Genomic DNA, 9,363 nt, shown 5'->3' with positions numbered 1-9,363 from the left:
TGCAGTTCTCTGCAAACCTGTATATTTCTTGAATGATTCATGATTAACTTTGTCCATTCAGTGATATGATTATAATTATTTTTTCTCTTGTTAGGTGGCAGTGTGATCCACACGCGCTGCACAGAGACGTTAGAGACCAAGACCGCTCTTCTTAGTCTGTTTGGCTTTCCACTGTGGTACCAATCTCGGTCACCCAGAGCTGTCATTCAGGTATATAATCCTTGTACTGCTGCTCCCTTCTGTCTTGAAAGCAGTGACCTTTGAATACTCTCCTAGAGGCAGCAAGGTACAGGGACGCTATAGGTCCACAACTTCAAGATTTGCTGTTGGGGGCACCACAACTAGTGTGTGTCTTCTGCTTTCCCCAGGTTTATGTGAAACATACTCTGTCTGCATAACATTTCTTCCCTGTCAGAAGAATGTAAGTTATTGATATATATGTCCAAAATAATCATGTATTGGCCCACCATGCGTGCTTGTTCAGTACCACAGTTGTGGGATATGGAATAGAAACATGGAAATTATCAACAGGAGTAGGCAATGTGGCCCTTCAAGCCCACTCAACCCCTCAGTATGATCATGGCTGATCATCCAAATTGAGTCCCCAGTTGGGGACTCCCCATACCTTTCTCCCCATACCTCTTGGTCCCTCTAGCTACAAGAACAATATTTAAGTCATGAGTATATTCAACAATCTGATTTCAATTGCATTCCATGATGGAGAATTCCTCTGGTTCACCATCTGGATGAAGAGATTTCTCTCCCTCCGAGTTCTACATGACCTCACCTTATCCTCGCACGGTGATCCTGGTCCTGAAACTCCCCAGCATCACGAACATCTTACCTCAAATCTTCCAGTCCTGTTACAACTTCTACATTTTGTAGGTTTCTATAAAATGATCATTCCTTCCAAACCCCAGTGACTATTGACCAGATTGCTCTTCATACGTCAGCCCAGCCATCCCTACAGTTAATCTGCTGCACTTCTGATGTGTTCCCTCCATAGCAAAAATATCCTTCATTAAGGAAAAGTGGGCTCCTTCCATCTGCTTTAACCAAACTACGATGCTTTATGGTCCCCATTCCTCTCCCCTGGATGTAGATTGCCAGTGTGTTTGTCAAATCTTCAATTGAGTTCAGATTTTTTTAATCCACTTCTGGCGTCATCTAGCACAGAAACAGGCCCTTTGTGCCCAACACGTCCACGTCAACCATCAACTAATCCCATTTGCCAGCATTTGCCTGTAGCTTACAGAGGTGCCTAAGTCCAGAGGGTTGAGGTTTTAAAGCAAAGAAAGATTTAGAGGAAATGGGAGAAAGCATATTTTGTGTTGCATTTGATCACACTGCCCGAGACAGGTCCTGCTGGTTCAGGTACTTGTCCTGATACTTTGTAGATGGTGTGAGAGTATCTGTGTTGGGAGCAGTGTGTTAAAAATGTCTCAGTAACTCCTGTTCTCTGCATTAACTTAATAATTGTCACACCATGAACCAAAAGCAGCAATGGGCTCTGCTGGAAAATTGTAGCGCGTTTTCTCATTGTGCAGGGTTGAGGTAAATTGGCAGAAAACATTGAGGGGTCGAGACTGCAGATTCCTGCCATAGTAACCCCCATCCCAACAACCCATCCCTGTTCCCAAAATAACCCTTGACACCCGTTCTAATCAAGAATTGGTCTATCTCTGCCTTAAAAATATCCACTGACTTGGCCTCCACAACCCTCTGTGGCAATGAAGTTCCTCCTCACCTCCTTTCTAAAGGTGCACCCTTTAATTCTGAGGCTGTGACCTCTGGTCCTAGACTCTCCCACCAGTGGAAACATCCTTTCCACATCCACTCTGCCTTTCATTATTCTGTAAATATCCTCGTATCTTCATGTGGATCGTGTCCAAAAATCCAAATCTTTGCTGTCCCTTTAGGAAGAATCAGTGTTCTGTTGAAAGGAAGGGGGATAATTGTGGGCGGCACAGTGGTAGAGTTGTTGCCTTACAGCGCTTGTAGCGCCAGAGACCCCGGTTCGATCCCAACTGTGCGTGCTGTCTGTACGGAGTTTGTACGTTCTCCCCGTGACCTGTGTGGGTTTTCTCCTAGATCTTCGGTTTCCTCCCACTCTCCAAAGACGTACAGGTTTGTAGGTTAATTGGCTTGGTAAATGTAAAACAAAATTGTCACGAGTGTGTAGGATAGTGTTAATATTTCCTGTTTTCGCACTGTATCTCTAAACTAAACTGAGAATATTTCCTAATGTTTTTGTTCTTGTTCTCTCTTGCAGCCGGAGGTTCATCCTGGGAACTGTTGGCCATTTAAAGGTTCCCAAGGCTTTGTTGTCATCGAGCTTGCTGTCCGGATCAGGCCTACAGCCTTTACCCTAGAGCACATTCCCAGATCCATTTCTCCTAGTGGATCAATTAGAAGTGCCCCTCAAGACTTCTCTGTTTATGTGAGTGAAACGTATAGAATATGAGTGTATATTTGGGAACCATGGTGTTTGTCTGGAGCATGCTGCTGAACATGGCAAGGCTTTCTTGGACATTGGATTCCATGTTCAGGGTCCCGAGTGGTCTCACAATCCACATCAATAACATTAACAAGTTCTGTTAAAAATGAGCAAATTCCATTTCACAGTCCAGAACAATAATCCCTCAAATAGAAGGCCCACTAATATAATCTTCAATCTTCCATGCTACACAAGTTGCTCATACTGGTGTTTGAACTGTGATTCTGGGTTTTCACTGTCTTCACTGAGTTTGGTCACTTTATTGCACAATCCTCAACACTGCGAACCATAAAAGCTTCATACAGTGATTAAGCAACTTTACAACCAATAGATGAGATTAAAGTTAACGCTACCCTACACATACTAGGGACAATTTTTATGCCAAGTGCTTTCCTGAGTGGGGGTGAACAATTCTTCACTGGTATTCTCTCAGGATTGAGGATGACTTGCTTCCACTCTAGTTCTGTGGGTATAGAGGTGCCTGATGAGGCCCCTGTGGTGGGAAACACTGATTCTACCACCGTTTCATTCTGTTTGATTGTGTACAGATTCACTTCATGTGCTAAATGAGGTGATGACATTTTTCCAATTGACTTTTAGGGAACTACTTCTTCTGTTTGAAATGAAATGACTTTATATATTCAACCAAGCTTTCTTCCAGGCAAGGGTGAAAGTCCTGCTTTCACCAGCTGGTATAATTGTTGGGGTGACTGGAGAGTAATTTTCTGTGTGCAAAGCTTGCTAATTTCTACTTGTTCACAGGGCTTGGATGATGAAAATCAAGCCGAAGGGGTCCTATTGGGACAATACACGTATAATGAGGAAGGGGATTCCATCCAGACGTTTGAGGTGCAGGTATGGAAGTGAATAAAGGATCATTGATTCTTTGCTGGAACAATCCTATAGCCTTGGCCTTTTCCTGTAAGCTTTTATTTTCCTTTGCCTCAAATATTTATCTATCTTTTACAAAAAATATACTTTGCGATGTAGTAACTGTTAACCAAAATCTGGCATGTGCCAATATTTGACAGTTAGCTCACTGGTGTTTGAACTGTGATTCTGAGTTTTGGTGCTGACTTCACCCATGTTTTAGTTTAGCTTAGAGATACAGTGTTGAAACCGGCCCTTAGTCCGCACCGACCAGCGATCCCCGCACACTCACATTATCAATTGACAATAGGTGCAGGAGTAGGCCATTTGGCCCTTCAAGCCAGCACCACCATTCAATGTGATCATGGCTGATCATCCACAATCAGTACAAAACATGGAGGGGATTGTCCCCCACCTCTCAAAGCACGGGAGTTTGCGCATTGTGTAAGAAGGAAATGCTGATGCTGCAGATGCTTTACACCGAAGATGAACACAAAATGCAGGAGTAACTCAGTGGGACAGGCAGTATCTTTGGAGAGAAGGAATGGGAGGCGTTTCAGTTTGAGACCCTTCTTCAGACTTGTATTATCGCAAATATCGTATTGACTGGAACAAATGACAAGTTACAAATAGAAAATTGCAAATCTGCAGGTGATGGAGGACTGAAACAATGCTAGAAATACTCGGGTCAGGCAGCAGGTGCGCAGAGATACTTTTTTAAATTGACCATTCATGCAATCTGTTCAAGGACAAACATGTTTTCAGATGCAAAGATAGAGAAACCGAGGAGAGCTGGATCAGTGGCTAATCTACTTGAAGCATCTACAAGTTTCAAACTTGCTGAACCAATCCAGATTACAGATTGTAGAATCAAGAACCTGCAGATGCTGGTTTTCCGAGGAAAGACACAATATGCTGGAGTAACTCAGCAGGTCAGGCAGGTCCAGGAATGCTGCCTGACCCACTGAGTTACTCCAGCATTTTATCTTTCCAGAATAGAAGTTTATTTTTCATGGCCACTTTATTCACAATTTGTCAGTTGCCACAAAGCAAGCCTGTGTAAGTAAACATGTTCTCTCCCCATCCACGATGCTACATGGAGTAAAGCTGTTGCTCCCAGTATTTCCTGCTGTCATTGAAATCTATGCTCCTCTTATACCTCTGTAAAGCATCGACCTTTTCCATGATAAAATGCTTGTTATCAATGCTGTATGTAATTGAATAGAATGTCCTGAAATCCATGATCAGCAGGATGTTTTAAGTCTGGTTTGTAGCTAATCCATCTTCTCTCCTGCCTACAGTACTTTCATACTGAAGCACAGGTTCCCTGATCTGTCTCCATGTTTTTTTGCTTTGTAGAATAAAGATGCTGCCGTTTACAAATTCACTGAACTGCGGGTGAATAGCAACTGGGGCCATCCAGAATATACTTGCCTCTACCGGTTCCGTGTCCATGGAGAACCAGCCATGTGATTCTGGAGCTCGGCTGCCCCGCACTCTACAACACGAACAACCTCTACGTAATCTGAATTCAAAGTTGATTTCCAGCAACAATGTCAATTTCTGTCATAAATGTTTATAGTGTTTTAAATTATTTATAATTATTTAATATTAAATATATTTAGAATGAAACATCCTTAATTTGAGGGTTTTTTTCATTTACGGCGTTGGGTTGGGGGTTGGGGGGGAGGGGGGTGGGTGGTGGGGGGTGTGGGGGGGGGGGGATGGGGGGGGGGGGGGGGGGGGGGGGGGGGGGGGGGTGGGGGGGGGGGGGGGGGGGGGGGGGGGGGGGGGGGGGGGGGGGGTTGTGGGGGGGGGTGGGTATGGGGGGGGGGGAATTGGGGGGGGGGGGGGGGGTGGGGGGAGGGGGGGGGGGGGGGGGGGGTGGGGGGGGGGGGGGGGGGGGGGGGGGGGGGGGGGGGGGGGGGGGGGGGGGGGGGGGGGGGGGGGGGGGGGGGGGGGGGGGGGGGGGGGGGGGGGGTATGGGCTTACCAGTTCCCGGCCCCGTCTCCGACCGCACTTCTGGCTCCAGGACCCGGCTCCGGACTCATGTTCTCCAGAGATGCTGCCTGACCCACTGAGTTACTCCAGCACTTTGTGAAATGTCACCTATCCATGTTCTCCAGGGATGCTGCCTGACCCACTGAGTTACTCCAGCACTTTGTGAAATGTCACCTATCCATGTTCTCCAGGGATGCTGCCTGACCCACTGAGTTACTCCAGCACTTTGTGAAATGTCACCTATCCATGTTCTCCAGGGATGCTGCCTGACCCACTGAGTTACTCCAGCGCTGTGTCTATTTTCCCTTCATCCATCTGCCCAAGCCCACCCTATGCTCCTTTCCACCCATAAACCTCTCTCTGCCTTTACATTTCACTCCTCTTTCAAATCTGCTCTACTTATCTACATGCATTTTTCTTCTTAACTTTTTAGTCATAGAATGATGCAGTGTGGAAACAGGCCCTTCAGCCCAACTTGCCCACACCGACCAACTAAACTAGTCCCACTCACACGCATTTGGCCCATATCCATCTAAACCTGTCCTATCCATGTACATGTCCAAATGTCTCTTAAACATTAGGATAGTCCCAGCCTTAACTACCTCCTCTGGCATCTCGTTCCATACACCCACCACCCTTTGTGTGAAAAAACTACCTCAATTCCAGTTAATTTCTGAAATATTGGTTATAAATTTGGTGCAAAAATGCTCCAAAATAATGCTCAGAATGCATCAGAGAGCATCAAAAACCCCTGAGCTTAAGCGGGCCCTGGATCCCGGCATCGAGGGACTTCACGCTTCCCCCCTTTTTGAAAAGCTTCGTACGGGCCTGCTACCCCAATACCATATGCTCGAATTTTGCACAGTAATCTCTTGTGTGGGACCTTGTCAAAGGCTTTTTGAAAGCTCAGATACACGACATCCACTGGCTCTCGCTATATCTCAACACAAAGTACATTTTGGAAACATAGAAAATAGGTGCAGGAGTAGGCCATTCGGCCCTTCGAGCCTGCACCGCCATTCAATATGATCATGGCTGATCATCCAACTCGGTATCCTGTACCTGCCTTCTCTCCATAACCCCTGATCCCTTTAGCCACAAGGGCCACATCTAACTCCCTCTTAAATATAGTCAATGAACTGGCCTCAACTACCTTCTGTGGCAGAGAATTCCAGAGATTCACCACTCTGTGTGAAAAATGTTTTCCTCATCTCGGTCCTAAAAGATTTCCCCCTTATCCTTAAACAACAGAACCACATCTCCACTGGGCACAGGAACCCGGGTTCCGTAGCCCGATCATGGATTGCTTTCTTCCCCTCTCCTTTCTTTAGCTTTCCAATTAATTCCTGAAGACTTCTTGCAGACTCGTGAGAGGCTTCTCAGAGCCACTTGCAAAAGTCACCTCCAGCGCAAAACTCTGCTCCTGCTCACCTGGCCTTGCCTTTCCCCTCCACCAGCCAGCCAGCTGCTCGCTGCCTCTCCTCCTCAGCCTTAAACCTGGCTCGTGACAAATCCACAAAGGCGGCCGGCCTTGTCATGACCCACACTGGCGACGGTGCAAGCCCGGCCACCCTCCAGAGCCAGTCATCCCACCGCCGCAGACAGCCTTGCCAATACACAGCCGACAGCGCAGTGTGCCGGCCACCCTCCCATCCCCACTCCCAGAACGTGCGGCCAGGGCTTCTGTCGGGGGGACGGGTCAGCCACATTGACCAAGCCAGGGCTCTCCCCGCAGCCGCTCACTCGTGTGAAGGCGCTAAATTCACCCCTGCCCCCGACAGAGAGTCATACCTTAGCGGTGCTCGCTATGACGACTTGATTGGCAGAGCCGGCAATTGTGACTTTGAACATTTTTTTTCTCCTTCCTGGAAGTTTCAGTTGCATTTGGGTTGAAATGCGAGCAGCATCCTCCTCTTTTCCCTTGAAATAAAGGAAGGCATTTTACTTCAGTGGTCCCGTCAACACACACACACACACATGCGCAGAGTGAGAGAGGGCAGCAGGCAGACACGCAGCTTTTATGCAAGCGCAAAGAGAAAGTTTTGTCTTTTCTTTTGAACTTTGAAAATGTCTCAAAAGGGAGGTGCACCGTTCCCAGAGACACTGCAATACTGGGTCGATGCGTGGAGTGGATGGAGCAAGCCCCTATTCCATCTCCCTGTTCCAAAAATCAATTTAATATATGGTCCCTAGATAAGGGACGTATCAGATATTAAACTGATAAGAACAGATTTTCTTTTTATTTTATTTCAAAATAGACTTTATTCAATTGATAAATATATACAATTCATGAACCATTCGTACAAAAATTCATCCGACATTTTCGGAGACTATACAAATTGTTCAGTACAATTTTTTTTCATTTGCAAATTCCACCACCAAACAGTCCCCCACCCGTGCCACTCTGTGGCCCCTGTCCAAGTAATAAATATATACAATGTGTACACAGTGCGAAAATTCCATCCAACATTTTTGTAAGCTATAGAGATTGTTCAATACAGTTTATGCGTCTTTAAAATTCCACGAAAATGTCCCCCACCCGTGCCACTCATGTGGCCCCCTGGCGTGGGATACCTTCCCTTAATTTGAGGGGCGTCTCCACCATACCGTGCCCCCCATGTCCAGCAGCGGAAGGACCCTAGACTGTGGCCCTCCCCCACCGAGCCTTGGCGTTGGCTGCACCAAGCTTCAGCGAGTCCCTTAGCACGTACTCCTGCAGTCTGCAGTGGGCCAGTCGGCAACATTCCCTGACGGACATCTCGCTCTGCTGGGTGGTGAGCAACGCTCGGGCAGACCAAAGAGCGTCTTTGACCGAGTTGATGACCCTCCAGCAGCACTCGATGTCAGTCTCTGAATGTGTCCCTGGGAACAGTCCGTAAATCACAGAGTCCTCTGTGACGGAGCTGTTCGGGATAAATCGTTCCAGGGACCCTTGCATACCTCTCCAGACTCTTTTTGCAAACCCACACTCTGCAAAGAGGTGGGCAACCGTCTCCTCTCCACCGCAACCGTCCCGGGGGCAGCGTGAGCTGGTGGTGAGGTTCCGACGGTGCAGGAAGGATCTAACTGGGAGGGCTCCCCTCACCGCCAGCCAAGCCAGGTCTTGGTGCTTGTTGGTGAGTTCTGGCGATGAGGCATTTTGCCAGACAAGCTGGGCAGTCTGCTCTGGGAACCACGCCACCGGATCCATCGAGTCCTTTCCCTGCAGTGACTGCAGGACATTCCGTGCTGACCACTGCCCGATGGACTTGTGGTCAAAGGTGTTGGTCCGGAAGAAGCTTTCCACAGACGACAGATGGGGCGGCAATGTCCAGCTGACTGGCACATTGCGTGGCATCTGCGCCAGGCCCATCCTTCGCAACACCGGGGACAGGTAGAACCTCAGCAGGTAGTGACACTTAGTGCCCACGTGCCTTGGCTCTACACTCCGCCTGATGCAGCCACACACAAAGGTGGCCATCAGGGTGAGGGCGACGTTGGGCACGCTTTTACCCCCGTTGTCTGCCGACTTGTACATTGTGACCCGTCGCACCCGGTCCATCCTCGACCCCCAGATGAACTGGAAGACGGCCCGGGTGATCCCCGTGGCGTAGGAGGGAGGGACAGGCCACACTTGTGCCAAGTACAGCAGCCCCGAGGTTATGGAGAGGGAGCGTTGCCTCCACAGCTCCAGCTTCCTCCCCACCTTGGCTATCCGCTCCAGCCAATTCTTGTTACTCGCCTCAGCCCCCCCCCGAACCAGATCCCCAGCACCTTCAAGAAGTCAGGCTTGATGGTGAAGGGGATGGAAGATCGGTCGGGCCAGTTGCCAAAGAGCATGGCCTCGCTCTTCCTGCGGTTCACCCTGGCTCCCGTGGCCGACTCAAACTGGTCGCAGATGCTGATTAATCTGCGGACCGACCTTGGATCCGAGCAGAAGACGGCGACATCGTCCATGTACAGGGAGGTCTTTACTTGAATGCCCCCACTGCCTGGCAATGTCACTCCTCTTATGC

The 9,363-nt window shown here is 48.4% G+C and overlaps 1 long non-coding RNA gene and 1 other non-coding gene across 2 annotated transcripts; one reads left to right on the top strand and one right to left on the bottom strand.

The window, feature by feature from the left end:
- The first annotated feature begins 25 nt into the window (after positions 1–25).
- On the top strand, positions 26–4,999 carry LOC129715735 (uncharacterized). The gene is made up of 4 exons (XR_008726548.1): positions 26–210; positions 2,273–2,440; positions 3,260–3,352; positions 4,727–4,999. It is a non-coding gene; the product is annotated as an uncharacterized LOC129715735 (long non-coding RNA).
- A 2,447-nt stretch (positions 5,000–7,446) lies between these two features.
- On the bottom strand, positions 7,447–7,630 carry LOC129715737 (U2 spliceosomal RNA). The gene has a single exon (XR_008726549.1). It is a non-coding gene; the product is annotated as a U2 spliceosomal RNA (small nuclear RNA).
- Positions 7,631–9,363: the final 1,733 nt, after the last annotated feature.

Source organism: Leucoraja erinacea, unplaced genomic scaffold, assembly GCF_028641065.1.
Source record: "Leucoraja erinacea ecotype New England unplaced genomic scaffold, Leri_hhj_1 Leri_1360S, whole genome shotgun sequence".
NCBI lineage: Eukaryota > Metazoa > Chordata > Chondrichthyes > Rajiformes > Rajidae > Leucoraja > Leucoraja erinaceus.
Note: the sequence above shows the minus strand (reverse complement) of the source record. Positions and strands in the feature narration are given on the sequence as shown.